We start from the raw sequence: 10,885 nt of genomic DNA, 5'->3' as shown, positions 1-10,885 counted from the left end.
GATATTAGCAATATTCTAGAAAAATTAATTCTCGTATAGGACTAGGGGGAGCCTGGAATTTGAAGACAAATTGACTATTAAAATAATCTTGGCCTATGGTTAAAAAAAAGAAAAAAAGAAAAAAAATCATTGATTAGAACAGTGAGAAAGAAAAGAAAAACTCTGAGAAATAAGTTGAAGAAAAAAATGTAGAATTCAATAAGTAATTGGAGTTGAGGAGCACAGAAAATAGAAGCATTAAAAAAATAATGTCGGCTGGGCATGGTGACTAACACCTGTAAACCCAGTATTTTGGGAGGCTGAGGCAGGAGGATCACTTGAACCCAGGAGTTCGAGGCTGCAGTGAGCTATGATTACGCCACTGTACTCAGGCCTGGGTGACAGAGGGAGACTCTGTCTCCAAAAAAAAAAAAAAAAATTTCAATGTTTTAAACTCTTGAGCCAAAGAGAACATAGGTACCACTGGAAAACATACAAAATGGGAGAAAATCTGGTACACAACCATCATGGCAGCGGCCGGGGGCCCGGATGGCATGGAGGAACCTGGCATGGACACGGAGGCTAAGACCTTGGCGACCGAGGCGCCGGCACAGTCCCTCAACTGCTTGGAGGCAGAAGCCGCGGAGGCGGGGGAGGGGGCGGGGGCCGAGGACTCCGGCACCCCGTGAGGCAGCCTGCAGGCTGCAGCCGGCCCCAGCCTAGGTCCCTGGTGACCCCGTGTCCCAGGCCTTGGTCAGCAACCGCAAAGACGCGGGCAGCGGCGCAGACATGGAGCTGGTGAACCTAAAGATCATCTGGAACAAGACCAAGCACGACGTGAAGTTCCCCTGGACAGCACAGGCTCCGAACTGAAACAGAAGATCCCCTGATTACAGGTCTCCCGGCTGCCATACAGAAAGTCATGTGTAATGGACTCGTCCCTGAGGATAAGATATTGAGAGAAATAAAAGTGACTAGTGGGGCCAAGATCATGGTGGTTGGCTCCACCGTCAATGATGTTTTAGCAGTAAACACACCCAAAGATGCTGCGCAGCCGGATGCAAAGGCCGAAGACAACAAGAAGGAGCCTCTCTGCAGGCAGAAACAACACAGGAAAGTGTTGGATAAAGGAAAACCCGAAGATGTGATGCCATCTGTTAAGAGGGCCCAGGAGCGCCTACCAAAGCTACCCCTATCCGGCATGTACAATAAGTCCGGAGGAAAAGTGAGATTCACCTTTAAGCTACAACAAGACCAGCTGTGGGTTGGCACTAAAGAGTGGACTGAGAAATTGCCCATGGTCCATAAAAAATGTGGTCAGTGAACCTATGGAAGGACATGAAGACCACCGCATGATGGCGCTTCAGTCGGGCCCCATGGAAGCGTCTTACTACTGACTACTGGGTGTACTGGGCAATCAAAGACACTGTGCTGGGGAAACGGCAGTATTTTTGAAAGCACTTTCACCTCTGGCCCAGGAGACTGACCCAAAGTGAACAATGTTGCGGGGAGAGGCCTGCAGCATCCCTGGATTTCAGAGTTCTAGAACTTTGTTCACAAAAAATCTATACTCAATCTAAGGCGATGTGGTGACTGAAGCCAGAGGTGATGTACTTTCACCATTAGCTTAATTTTAACTTAAAATGAGCAGTTCCCTTTCTTGCAGTCAGCTTCATGCCATTTTTAAAGTCAATACAATGGAAATCAATAAATCTGAATTCCAAAAAAGAAAAATACATGATGGGAGAAAATCTAACTGGAGGGAAAATGAGAGGAAGGATGAAGTGATACTGGGTTTGAAGAGACAACTGGAAATCCACATAAAATATGTAGCATCTGGTCGAAGAGATAAAGGACTGGAGTTTAATTAAATGATTAGGACAGCAAGTACACGTTTGAAAAATTATCTGAATAAAAGTAATAAAGTGGTTAAAAAAACAAAACTGATAAGCCTTCATTTAAAAAAAAATTTATCATGAGGGCAAACCAAGGCTCGAGACTTCCGCAGCATCCAGAGTTAAGGTATGCAAGAGCGGAGAAGAGCTAATGAGGGAAAGATGTCCTTAGAGGTCAGAGGAAATCAGGGTTGTGCCCTGCCATGAACCAGCTGTGTCCTGTGCTCTGAGAAATCAAGACGAGAGAGCAGGCGATTATGTAGACTACTTTTTTTGAGACAGAGTCTCCCTCTGTCACCCAGGCTGGAGTGCAGTGGTGCAATCTCGGCTCATTGCAACCTCCACCTCCAGGGTTCAAGCGATTCTCCTGCCTCGGCTTCCCCAATAGTTGGGATTACAGGTGCCCACCATCATGCCCGGCTAATTTTTGTATTTTTTAGTAGAGATGAGATTTCACCATGTTGGCCAGGCTGGTCTCGAACTCCTGACCTCAAGTAATTTGCCTGCCTCCGCCTTCCAAAGTGCTGGGATTACAGGTACGAGTCACCGTGCCTGGCCCTACATAGAGACTACTTTTAGTGAACTGATGTTGTACAGCCATTTGAGGAAGGCCTCAACCTTCTGTGTAAAAATAAAGAATGAGGCAAGGTCATTTGCTGACAGTGAATGGAAGATGATGGAGTTGAACGCTGTCTTGGTGGTGAACCTGATAGAAAAGATATGGAACGCTTGAATTTGAACAAATTTTATATAGAATTGTGAGCAAGGATGAGGAAGAATATAAGAGATAATTAATTACCCCAGAACAAGTAATAGTAGGTAACTGGTACCATCCCTAAGCCCGAAGAAGCAAGAGGAGGAAGCAGTCACTGGGACCCAGGGAAAGCTTTGAAGAAGACGGGATCTGTGGCCTTCAGATAGAGGCATACAGCCAATTTGCAGGAAGCTGACAGGGAGGGAGCTACAGGAATAAATAATCTGACCTCACTCTCCTCTCACCCTCAGGATTTCAGCTAAAGCCAATAGCTGAACCCATCTGGAAGCTAGAGGGCAATGGAGCCAGGTTGTAGCAATCTGTACGATCAGATACCTAGGGCACAGAGCAGAGTAGACAGCGATGGGAAATTAATCCAGCACAAATGCTTAAGAAGAGTAAAAAAGGTTTGGCAATGCCACTCTGAGAAAAGGGGTGGGGAGCCAAGAGATGAAAAAGAATGCTGAGTTTTATTAGGTCTGGCTGATGCTAGTCAGTACTTTAAAAATAAAGATACTCTGCCTGGGCCTGTTGGCTCACACCTGTAATCCCAGCACTTTGGGGAGGCCAAGGCAAGAGGTTTGCTTGAACCCAGGAGTTTGAGAACAGCCTTGACAACATAGTGAGACCTACAGAAAATTTAAAAATTAAATTTTGGCCGGGTGTAGTGGCTCACGCCTGTAATCCCAGCACTTTGGGAGGCCGAGGCGGGTGGATCACGAGGTCAGGAGATCAAGACCATCCTGGCTAGCGTGGTGAAACCCCATCTCTACTAAAAACACACATACAAAAAAAAGCCAGGCATGGTGGCTGGCGCCTGTAGTCCCAGCTACTAGAGAGGCTGAGGCAGGAGAATCGCGTGAACCTGGGAGGTGGGGCTTGTAATGAGCTGAGATCACACCACTGCACTCCAGTCTGGGTGACAGAGCAAGACTCTGTCTCCAAAAAAAGAAAAAAAAATTAAATTTTACAAAATTAAATGTTTAAAAATTACAAAAAAATTTAAAAACAAATTTTTTCAATTTAAATTTGAGAAAGTTACAAAAAAATTAAAAATTAGCTGGGCATAGTAGTACATGCTTGTAGTCCCAGCTACATGGGAGGCAGAGGTGGGAGGATCACCTGAGCCTGGGAGGTCGAGGCTTCCGTGGAGCTGCACTCCAGCATGTGACAGAGTGAGCCTATCTCAAAATAAATAAATAGGTACGTACATACATATGTGTGTATATATATATATAATATATATATGCGCGTGCACGCGCGTGCGCACACACACACACACACACACACACACACATATATATATATATATTCCCTTGATGGAGTCTTGCTCTGTCTCCCAGGCTGGAGTGCAATGGCGTGATCTTGGGTCACTGCAACCTCCGCCTCCCAGGTTCAAGCAATTCTCTTGCCTGAGCCTCTCGAGTAGCTGGCATTACAGGTGCCCACCACCACGCCTAGCTAATTTTTGTATTTTTAGTAGAGATGGGGTTTCACCATGTTGGCCAGGCTAGTCTCAAATTCCTGACCTTGTGATCCTCCTGCCTCCGCCTCCCAAAGTGCTGGGACTACAGGTGTGAGCCACTGTGCCCAGCCTTTCTTTTTTTATTATTTTTTTGAGGCGAAGTCTCACTCTGTTGCCTAGGCTGGAGTGCAGTGGTACAATCTTGGCTTATTGTAACCTCCAGGGTCCCAGGTTCAAGCAATTCTCCTGCCTCAGCCTCCACAGTAGCTGGGACTACAGGCCATCATACTCAACTAATTTTTGTATTTTTAGTAGAGATGGTGTTTCACCATGTTGGCTAGGCTGGTCTCAAATGCCTGACCTCCGGTGATCCACCCACCTCAGCCTCCCAAAGTGCTGGGATTACAGGCATGAGCCACCGTGCCCGGCCTAAAGGTATTTATTTCTATTTGATTACAAGAATGATATATGGTTACTATAGAAAATTCTAGAAGTATTATAACCAAAGAAGAAAATTTATTTGCTTTTTAAAAGCAGCTTTATTTAAATTAATACAGGAACAAAAAACCAAATACTGCATGTTCTCAGAAGTGGAAGGTAAACATTGAGCACATATGGACATAAATGTGGAACCAATAGGTACTGTGGACTACCAGAGGGTGGAGGAAGCAAGAGTGGGTTTAAAACTACCTATTTCATTAAAAAGTCAGGAAACAACAGGTGCTGGAGAGGATGTGGAGAAATAGGAACACTCTTACACTGTTGATGGGACTGTAAACTAGTTCAACCATTGTGGAAGACAGTGTAGCGATTCCTCAAGGATCTAGAACTAGAAATACCATTTGACCCAGCCATCCCATTACTGGGGATATTACCCAAAGGATTATAAATCATGCTGCTATAAAGACACATGCACACGTATGTTTATTGTGGCACTATTCACAATAGCAAAGCCTTGGAACTAACCCAAATGTCCATCAGTGACAGACTGGATGAAGAAAATATGGCACATATACACCATGGAATACTATGCAGCCATAAAAAAGGATGAGTTCATGTCCTTTGTAGGGACATAGATGCAGCTGGAAACCATCGTTCTCAGCAAACTATCACAAGAACAGAAAACCAAACGCCGCATGTTCTCACTCATAGGTGGGAATTGAACAATGAGATCACTTGGACACAGGAAGGGGAACATCACACACCGGGGCCTGTTGTGGAGTGGGGGGAGGGGGGAGGGATAGCATTAGGAGATATACCTAATGTAAATGACGAGTTAATGGGTGCAGCACACCAACACGGCACATGTACACATATGTAACAAACCTGCACGTTGTGCACATGTACCCAAGAACTTAAAGTATAATAATAAATAAATAAATAAATAAATAAATAAATAAATAAAACTACCTATTAGAGGCCAGGCACGGTGGCTCACCCTTGTAACCCCAGCACTTTGGGAGGCTGAGGTGGGTGGATTGCTTGAGCCTAGGAGTTCGAGACCAGCCTGGCCAACATGGTGAAACCCCATCTCTAATAAAAATTTAAAAATTAGCCAGGCGTGGTGGCGCGTGCCTGTAAACCCAGCTATTTGGGAGGCTGAGGTACAAGAATCACTTGAACCTGGGAAACAGAGATTGCAGTGAGCCAAGATTGTGCCACTGCACTCTGGCCTGGGTGATAGAACAAGACTCCGTCTCAAAAAAAGAAAAAAAATTTTTAAAAAACTACCTATTGGATACTATGCTCACTACCAGGGTGACTGGAGTCACACTCCAAACCTCAGCATCATGCAATGTTTCCATGTGACAAATCTGTACATGGACCCCCTGTATCAAAATAAAAGTTGAAATAGAAAAACAGAAAATGGCATCTTTATTGAGATACAATTCACATATAATTCACCTATTTAAAGTGTGTAATCCAGTGGTTTTTAGTATGTTACTGAGTTGGATGATCATCACCACAATCCATTTTAGAGCATTTTCATCACCCAAGAAAGAAACTCCATAACTATTAGCAGTTATTTTCAATTTCTCTCCTTCCCAACCCTTGGTCCAGACAATCACTTATCTATGATTTGTCGCTATATATTTTACTATTCTGTCTCTGTTTATTTGCATATTCTAGACTCTTTTTTTTTAGGCAAGGTCTTACTCTGGAATGCATTGGTGCAATCTCCACTCACTACAACCTCCACCTCCCAGGTTCAAGTGATCCTCCCACCTCAGCCTCCTGAGTAGTTGGGAGTACAGGCATGCACCACCACGCCTGGCTAATTTTTGTACTTTTTATAGAGATGGGGTTCTGCCATGTTGGCCAGGCTGGTCTCAAACTCCTGGACTCAAGCAATCAGCATGCCTCCCAAAGTGCTGGGATTATAGGTATGAGCCACCATGCCTGGTCTCAACTTTCTAACTGTAATTATACAACATTTCCCCATCCACTCCCTCCTCCTAACCGCTCAAGCCTCTGGTAACCATTAGGTTTTTTAGATTCCACATATGAGTGAGATTATGCAGTATTTATCTTTCTGTGCCTGACTTATTTCACTTAACATGTTTTCTAGGCTCATCCATGCTGTCACAAATGACAGGACTTTGCTCTTCTATATGACTAAATAATATTCCATTGTGTACATATACCACATTTTCTTTATCCATTCATCATTGATGGACAACTAGGTTGATTCTATGTCTTGGCTATTGTGAATAATGCTGAAATAAACATGAGGATGCAGATGTCTCTTCTATATATAATGATTTCCTTTCCTTTGAGTAGATTCCCAATAGCGGGGTTGCTGGATCACAGTGTAGTTCTACTTGTACTTTTTTGAAGAACCTCCACACTGTATTCCGTAGCGGTTGTTCTGGTTTACATTCCCACTAACAGTGCGTAAGTGTTCTCTTTTCTCTATATTCTGGCCAACGTTTTTTTTAGTTCAGGGGTACATGGTACATGTGCAGACATGTGCAGGTTTGTGACACGGTTATATTGCATGATGCTGAGGTTTGGGTGCCTAATGATCTTGTCACCCAAGTAGTGAACATAATACCTGACAAGTAGTTTTTCAGTTCTTCTCCCCTTCCCTTCCTCCCCACTTTTGGAATCCCCAGTGTTTACTGTTCCCATCTTTGTGTCTGTGTGTACTCAGTGTTTAGCTCCCATTTATAAGTGAGAACATGCAGTATTTGGTTTTCTGTTCCTGCATTAATTCACTTAGGATAATGGTCTCCAGCTGCATCCATGCTGCTGCAAAGGACATGATTTTATTCTTTTGTATGGTTTTGCCAACACTTTTGTCTTTTTGATAATAGTCATGCTAACAAGTGTCAGGTGATATCCCATTGTGGTTTTGATTTGCATTTCCCTGATGATTACTGGTGCTGAGCATTTTTCATATACCTATTGGCAACTTATATGTCTTCTATGTCTTTTGCTCATTTTTTAATAGGGTTACTTGCTTTTCTTTGGCTATTGAATTGTTTGAGTTCCTTGTGTATATATTTTGGATATTAATCCCTTATCAGATATACAGTTTGCAAATATTTTCATCCATTCTGTAAGTTATCTCTTCACTCTGCTGTTTCATTTGCTGTACAGAAGCTTTTTGTTCCATGTAATTCTATCCATCTATTTTTGCTCTTGTTGCCTTTGCTTTTGTGGTAATATCCAAAACATTCTTGCACAGACCAAAGTCATGGAGTTTCCTCTTATGTTTTCTTCTAGTAGTTTCATTGTTTCAGATCTTACGTTTAAGTTTTTAATACACTTTGAGTGATTTTTGTATATGATAGGAGATAAGGGTCTAATTTCATTTTTCTGCATATGGATATCCAGTTTTCCCAACAAAATTTTTTTAAGAGATTGTCCTTTCCATTGGGTGCCCTTGGTGCCTTTGTCAAAAATCAGTTGGCTATAAATGTGTGGATTTACTTCTGAGGTCTCTATTTTGTTTCATTGTTCTATACATCTGTTTTCATGCTGTTTTGGTTACTGTAACTTTGTGGCTTATTTTGAAATCATGAATTCTGATGCCTCCAGCTTTACTCTTTTTGCTCAAATTGCTTTGGCTATTTGGTGCCTTTTGTGGTTCTATACAAATTTTAGGATTGTATTTTCTATTTCTATGAAGAATGTCATTGGTATTTTGATAGGGATTGCATTGAATCCATAGTTCATTTTGGGTAGTATAGAGATTTTAACAATCTTAATTTTTGCGATCTATGAACACAGGGTATCGTTCCATTTATTTGTGTCTTCTTCAATTTCTTTCATCAGTGCTGTATAATTTTTAGTGTAGGGATCTTTCACGTTTTTGGTTAAATTTATTCCTAAGTATTTCAATTTTTTGTAGCTATTATGTATGGGATTGTTTTCTTAACTTGTTTTTCAGACAGTTTGCTATTGGTGTATAGAAATGCTACCAACTGCTGGGCTCGGTGGCTCAAGCCTGTAATCCCAGCACTTTCGGAGGCCGAGACGGGCGGATCACGAGGTCAGGAGATCGAGACCATCCTGGCTAACACAGTGAAACCCCGTCTCTACTAAAAAATACAAAAACACTAGCCGGGCGAGGTGGCGGGCGCCTGTAGTCCCAGCTACTCGGGAGGCTGAGGCAGGAGAATGGCGTGAACCCGGGAGGCAGAGCTTGCAGTGAGCCGAGATCCGGCCACTACACTCCAGCCTGGGCGAGAGCAAGACTCCGTCTCAAAAAAAAAAAAAAAAAAAAAATGCTACCAACTTTTCTATGATGATTTTTTATCCTGCAATTTTACTGAATTTGTTTATTAGAGCTAACGGTTTTTTGTTTTTTTTTTTTTGGGTGGAGTTTTTAGGGTTTTTTCAATATAAAATCATTTCATCTGCAAAGAGGAACAATTTAACTTCTCCAACAAAGAAAATTCAAATCACCAATAACACCACTCTCCAGTGATAATCACTTCTAATTTTTTTAAATATACTTCCAGCCTTTTTTATAAGCACAAATAATTTTTTGAAACAAAATGGATTACATTGCACATACTTGAATTATTTAAGATTCTTTGAATGTAAGCAATTTCAATCAGATTAACTTTTAAGTATTAATTAAATAATTAATTCAATACTTATTGAGTACCTACAATATACAAATAATTTCATAGCATTAAAGAAAAAAAAAACAGACAAGCTGGCCGGGCTCAGTGGCTCATGCCTGTAATCCAAGCACTTTGGGAGGCTGAGGTGGGAGATCACTTGAGCTCGGGAGTTTGAGACCAGCCTGGGCAACATGGTGAAACCCTGTCTCTATTAAAAATTCAGAAAGAAAAAAAATGCTTCTGTTTTCAAGATATCGGGATATCAGGACACTCCCAAGTCTGGGTCTGTTTAGTAAACATTATCAATCTGTTCCCTTAACTGTAAACATCTAGAGGCTAGGAATACCTAACTTTCTGGGTATGCAGCCAAGCAAGTCCCAGCCCCATTTTCCTAGTCCTCACTCCAGATAGAGTCACTCTGGTTGGAAGACCTGACAGTGGTGTGCACCTATAGTCCCATCTACTCAGGAGGCTGAGGTGGGAGGACAGACTGAGCCTAGGAGGTTGAGGCTGCAGTGAGCTGTGACTGCAACACTTCACACCAGCCTGGGTGGCAGAGTAAGATCTTGCCTCAAAGAAAAAAAATAAAGAAAAGCAAAGCAAAAACAGGATCTCACATTTGGAAATTTTCATTCAATAGCCTGGAATTTAACTTTACAACACTACGGTAAAATGCAACCGCATAAATGAACACAACCCTACAGTGTAGCATAGGTTTATTATGGTTTAAATAGACCATCTGTATGTGCTCGAGTTTGCAACTAAAATTAATAAGGTCATGTTACTGCTTTAAAATCCATGCAGGAACGTTTTCAGGAAGCAAAGGGCTATGGTATTTTTCTAATAAGATTCTGAGGCAGGCCTACAGCAGGGCTGCATTCAATTGGCACCATATGCTTTCTGTGTCCCAAGGATTCTCTTGGGACATATTGACTTACCTGGAGCAGGTAAACAAACTCACTGGAGAATGCAGCCTACACCCCTGACATGCTTTTGCCTTTACACACAACAGCAGGACTGAGAAGCTGGGGTTGGCATAGGGCCAGGCAGACCGCTGACAGAAGGTTAAGATGGAGAACTCTGCAAATGGGCCACAGAGCCTCAGGACTGGGTCTACTCAGTAGCTTCCTAACATTCTGGCAGAGAGTGACATTCTTTATAAAGTAAGAAAGAAGTTTTCTCCCATTTGGAGCTAGAAAGTTTTATGCCTAAAATAAATATGATTCATGTCCTGGGAAAGCTTGGTTCTGAAGAACTCTGTGTCCTTGGCTGACTTACACCTCCCTCATGCCTTAAAATCTGATTTCCGATTTCCAACCCGAGGTGAAAACTCTACCCTTTATTTTCAAGGTCCAGGAAGACGTGGACCCTCAAGAGGAACCAGTCTTTGGGACAGAATTATGCAGCTTATGTCCCAAGGGTTTGTTCGAGCTCCAATTATCAGAAAAGTGTGATAATTCTATGGTTTTCCCCCTTTGGCTCTACCTTTGGAAGTCTCCTAAATTTACTTAGCAGTATTCCCCTGAAGCTATAAAGCCAAGCTATTTTTCCCCCTTAACTCAGGAATGTTTAATATGTAAGTACGAATTCCACAGAGATTTTGCTTGACTACCATAGTTTAAGCTGTCAAATTAGTTCAGTGAGTTAATTCAGTAAACTCCATTAACTGATTTATTTTTCTATTGCAAATTAATATGCGGGTCATCTCTTCAGA

General features: G+C 42.2%; 1 pseudogene; it reads left to right on the top strand.

Annotated features, from left to right (window-relative positions):
• Positions 1-506: 506 nt before the first annotated feature.
• LOC103235844 (ubiquitin domain-containing protein UBFD1 pseudogene) lies at positions 507-1,807 on the top strand (annotated as a pseudogene).
• Positions 1,808-10,885: the final 9,078 nt, after the last annotated feature.

The sequence above is a fragment of the Chlorocebus sabaeus genome, chromosome 7 (assembly GCF_047675955.1).
Source record: "Chlorocebus sabaeus isolate Y175 chromosome 7, mChlSab1.0.hap1, whole genome shotgun sequence".
Lineage (NCBI taxonomy): Eukaryota > Metazoa > Chordata > Mammalia > Primates > Cercopithecidae > Chlorocebus > Chlorocebus sabaeus.
The sequence above is the reverse complement of the archived record's forward strand: the minus strand, read 5'-3'. Positions and strand labels throughout refer to the sequence as shown.